General features: G+C 39.2%; 1 protein-coding gene across 2 annotated transcripts in view; it reads left to right on the forward strand.

Annotated features, from left to right (window-relative positions):
• Positions 1–5,516, forward strand: part of LOC106878595 (nicotinamide phosphoribosyltransferase) — a 44,121-nt gene that overhangs the window by 965 nt on the left and 37,640 nt on the right. The window lies entirely within an intron of this gene.

A 5,516-nucleotide genomic window follows, 5' to 3' on the forward strand; every position in this document is an offset into this window, starting at 1 on the left:
ATATATATATATATATATATATATGTGTGTGTGTGTGTGTGTATACGTAGATCTATGTGAGTGTGTCTTTGTGTCTGTGTTTGTACCTCACCACCGCTTAACAACCAGTGTTGGTGTGTTTATATCCCCGTAACTTAGCAGTTCGGCTAAAAAGGGCGATAGAATAAGTACCAGGCTTGAAAAATAAAAAGTACTGGGGTCGATTTATTTGACTAACATTCTTCGGGGTGGTACCCCAGAATGGCTACAGTCTAATGACTGAAACAAATAAAAGAATAGTGTGTGTTTGTGGGTATTTATGTATACATATGTGTATTTATACTCATTTATATATTATGTATATTTTATATATGTATATATATATATATATTTATATGTATATTTTATATATACACTCATATATACATGCTTACGTACATACATCTACACACATTTATGTATATTCACATACATGCATGTATATTTGGGGTGGGGTGTAGTCATCTTACACCGATTGAGAACCAGTTGCTTTGTTTGTGTCTAGTTACCTAGCGGTCCGGCAAAAGAAAACGAGGAAATAAGTACCAGACTTTCCATAAGTACTGAAATCAATTCAATCGATTAAACACTACAAAGTAGTGCTCCAACATGCTCCCAGTCCAGTAACTGAAATAGGTTAAAATCGATCGGTCGATCAATCAATCAATCAATAAATAAGAATTTATCTAGGACCACGTAATCCAATGTATCCGTTATACTTTTTCTATTTTTAATTTTTTTTTGTTAAAGATAGGATGATGTAATTTAAAGGACATTTAGCTGCAGTTTCTAGCAGTTCGTGCTACAGCACTTTCGTGATGTTATGACAGGTGTATGGATGGATAGACAAATTTTGGCTGTGGTATGGCAGGTGGGTAGAAAGAATAATGGCAGATCTGCGTGGTATGACGGGTCTGTAGATAGACTTAATGGTCAGTAAAATGATTTTTGTGACAGGTGTGTAGTTTTGTCTTGTGGTACCTTTTGTCTTTTACTTGCTTCAGCCATTGGTCTACGGCTATGATGGGACACCACGTTGAAGGATTTTAGTCAAACAAATCGACCCCATTACTTGCTATTAAGCCTGGTACCTATACTATCGACTTCTTTCGCCGAACCACCAAATTACTTGGACGTAAACAAACCCACACCGGTTATCAAGTGGTGGTCTCTCTCTCTCTCTCTCTCTCACACACACACGGCGGGTTTCTTTCAGTTTCCATCTACCAAATCTACTCACAAGATTTTTGTCAGCTCGAGGCTAAACCCTGAACCATATGGTTTAAAAACAAGCTTCTTAGCACATGGTCACCGAATCGCTTCGTTTTTGTAGAGGTCAGGCCATCAGAAATCATCCTTGTGGACCAGTTTGACTACTAAGGTATATCTGTATCGTAAGCAGCGGAGTGCACAGGTTCCGTCCGAGAGACGTTAAGGCGTCTTAAATGCTCCAGAAAATCGAAACGGTTAAGATCATTGCTCCACCAATTGGTAAATAGATCCAAGATCATGAATTATTTCGGGACAGACGTCCAGTAGGATGGGCACTGGTTGAGATCCGCGAAACTGTCAGAGTTACTGAGCCCAATCTGTTCCTCTCGTCTCTCTTGCATTTCTCCTCACTCTCCAGATCATTCTCCTTTGTTAAATAAAATGTTATATGAATGTTTTCTTTTTAAATATTTTAAAAAAGTTTTCAGGGTGTGTAATTTCCGTATCCTCTTGTCTTAAATGCCACCTCTTACTTCTGTCGCTTCAGAGGCTTCGATACTTTCAACATCCTACTTTAATTCTAGCTTCCTCACTTTCTTCAACCTTGTACCTTAGATTTCTAACCCTCTTATACCACCTCTCTTGCGATCTGACCTCCTCATTCGCTACATCAATTTCGAATCCCAGCTTCATTTTTATCCTTCTGCCAAAGCAATAGCAGCACCTTCTCTCTTGCGACTTTCAGGTGAAAAACTAGGGCCTGAACCGTTAGTTTCATAATTCTTCCGACACAGAATTTATTGAATTTTTCAGTTATTCACGTCCGCATTAAGTTAAGAATAAAGATATTACAGTATAAATTAGAAGAGATATGGGCAGTTATGCCTCAAGGCCAGACAAACCCCTCAAAAACCATTGGAAACATAGGGCTTGAAGGAATCACTCATCAATATCCAGAAACTACTCGTAACAACATCGTCAAATTCCTAGAATTTTGGAACTGGTCACTATTATAACAATTCTAAAATCTAACAAAAGCCAGATGAAGTAACACATACAGACCATCACCCTTCCATCACTAGCGTAGCTAGAGTGTGTGCTGCCCGGGGCAGCCCTTCCGTTTGCCGCCCCCGGACCCCACGAAAAACCACATATTGCCTGCAGCAGATCCAAAAGAACCGCCCCATTAAAAGTGCCGCTCGCGGCGGACCGCCCCTACTCCTCTTAGTTACACTAGTGCCTTCCATGCACACCCTAAAAAATTCTAGAAAGGTTAATCATACCCTTTTCTCCAGATCTCAATATGAATTTACACTGAGGCAGCGACCTGGCAGAATCATTCGGACGTCAGGCTGCTTGGCGGCATTTCGTCCGTCTTTACATTCTGAGTTCAAATTCAGCCTATTTCGACTTTGCCCTTTATCTTTTGGGGATAAATAAAATAAGTACCAGTTGAGAACTAGGGTCGATGTAATCGATTTACTTCCTCCCACGCACTTACGCTAGAAATTGAAACCAATATGAATTCAGACTGCTTGTCTCTAACAAGGAAAACACAAAGGTTTCAACAAGAAAAAGAAAAAAAAAGCCCTCTCAAGCCTGCTATTCTAACTATTACCGACATCAGTAAAGGTTTTGACTTTATTTCTAGTTATCCATTCATACAAAAAGTACATAGCATCTTAAGAAATATAACAAAACATTAGCAAGCAAATTACTTCTCATGCCTCCAAATCTGTACAAGAACAACACTTCTAGAACATGCAATTTTTCGAATCGGGTAAATGAACCTGTCCTCTCGCCCACACTTTTCTACAAACACTGCTGCACTACTTCGACCTTACTTAAATCAGCAAGATAATTGGCTCAGCAGCACCCATTAATTTACTGTCTTCTTTCTTACTAGCAGCACCATAGAGCATCAGTCACACTCAACATAAACATCATGCACAGAAGATAAAAGCAATAGAAATTACATACAACGCCTCCACAACCTTTATACAAAGCATAGTAAAGAAAGCAAAAAGATTCACAGATATATTTTAAGACAATTCACAGGTATCACATTTATTAACAGAAAGAAATAACAATGTACAAAATGCTCCTTTCTACCATAGGTACAAAGCCTGAAATTTTAGGGAAGGGACTACTCGATTACATCGATCCCAGTGCTTAACTAGCACTTATTTCATCCTCCGCCGAAAGGATGAAAGTCAATGTCGATCTCGGCGGAATTTGAACTCGGAATATACAGATGGACGAAATGCTAGTAAGCATTAGTCCTGCGTGCAAACAATTCTGCAAGCTCGCCGCCTTAATGATGTACACATAATAAAGAATTAGATTCTTCATAGACTCTGCTAGTTCTCACTCTTTCTGCAACAAACCACAATAGATTACAAAGAATTCAAAACATAGATATCACTGAGGGGTTTAGTAAAATATCTACTTGGGTTGATTTTGATCGCCGATTCTCCTCCTACTAAATTTGTAGCTTTGTGCTTGTGTTATAAATTACATACCTCTTTTTTCTACATGTGAAAAAAAAACTGTCGCTTGAACAAAGCACCCGATTATGATCTGTTAATGAGAACCAATAATACCGAAATATATACGTAATTCCACCACAAGGTCCTGTTCTTGTTGCAGTGTGGTGCTCGTGTGCCTCAGTGACACTGAAAGCTTTGCTTGTGGAGTGCAAGCTTCTGGTTGGGCCTTCCATGCTGAACAGATCAAGGGGTAGAGACCAGACTAATATGGACCACTTCATCCCATAAGTAAAAATGGGTTTGCGTATGGCCAACACCTCTACCCAGAAAAAGCAAAAAACAAAACAGAAGCAACGTTATAGAAGAATCGATTTCAATTCAAAACCAAGACTTGGGAGAGGAAGGTCTTCCCCCAGAGCACCCCAACCCCGCCCCATACCGAAGGCATGGCCGTGTCAGCCCTAACTGGAGACTAGTGGAGAAAAGCCGTCAATGGCTTATTGCTCTATAGGAAGCGAGAAGCTTAAGTAAGTATATATGCATTGTTCTCTTACCGCCAAAAAGCAAAGAACAGTTTTCCTCCTAAACATGTAAATGAATTTGGGGAAATGAATTCTTAAATTTTTAAATATTATCTTTCATTTTGAGAATCGTTTACAATAGTTTCTAAGTTTGTTTTCTTTCCCGAACTTGGAGGAAAATTTTAATTTATTGAGAATTTTTTTTTTTTTTTTCCATATGCCATTCTTGTTAATTTTATTGATTTAAATTCAAGTCATTACCCACTTGAATTGTTTCTCGCAGCTCATTTCAATTTTTTTTTTAATTATAAAAAAATGATTATTATTGCTGACGTCATAAGCATTTAGAAAATTCGAAATGAACGTGAAATAATTATTTTTTGGAACATTGAAACTGGAAGAAGTAAAGCAATAAATAATAGCGTGTACATATTGGTTTTAAAAAAATCTTATGGTTAGGAAAATTCGAAGGAAGCCCGTGAGACTCGAATCTACATCGTCTGTAAAACATGATGTACGTTCTACCATTGGACCAAAGCAAACTTTCCAACTCCTCAATCCATTTTAGAACCTGTATTCTAACATACGAGCTTTGTATGCTGTTGACGCCTTAAGAATTTAGAAACTTCAAGATGAACGTGAAATAAGGGCTGTAGGCTGGCAGAATCGTCAGCACTCTGGACAAAATGCTTAGTAGCATTTCTTCCAGCTTTACGTGATGATTTCAAATTTCACCGAGGTCTACTTTGCTTTTCAACCTCCCTGGATCAATAAAATAAATACCCGTTGAGCCCTGGGGTGGGTGTCAATATAATCGACTGGCCTCCTCCCACCAAAATTTAGGCCTTGTTCCTATAGCAGAAAGAGTTACTATTGGCTTCGTGGAATATCTTTAGTGATATCTCTGCCCCACTCCAATTTTAAGGTGAACGATTTTAGTTTTGGAGTACATATACATACATTGTTGTTGTTGGCACTCCGTCGCTTACGACGTCGAGGGTTCCGATCAACGGAACAGCATGCTCGTGAAATTAACGTGCAAGTGGCTGAGCACTCCACAGACACGTGTACCCTTAACGTAGTTCCCGGGGATATTCAGCGTGACACAGTGTGACAAGGCTGACCCTTTGAATTACAGGCACAACAGAAACAGGAAGTAAGAATAAGAGAAAGTTGTGGTAGAAGAGTACAGCAGGGTTCGCCACCATCCCCTGCCGGAGCCTCGTAGAGCTTTAGGTGTTTTCGCTCAATTAACACTCACAACGCCCGGTCTAAG

The sequence above is a fragment of the Octopus bimaculoides genome, chromosome 4 (assembly GCF_001194135.2).
Source record: "Octopus bimaculoides isolate UCB-OBI-ISO-001 chromosome 4, ASM119413v2, whole genome shotgun sequence".
NCBI lineage: Eukaryota > Metazoa > Mollusca > Cephalopoda > Octopoda > Octopodidae > Octopus > Octopus bimaculoides.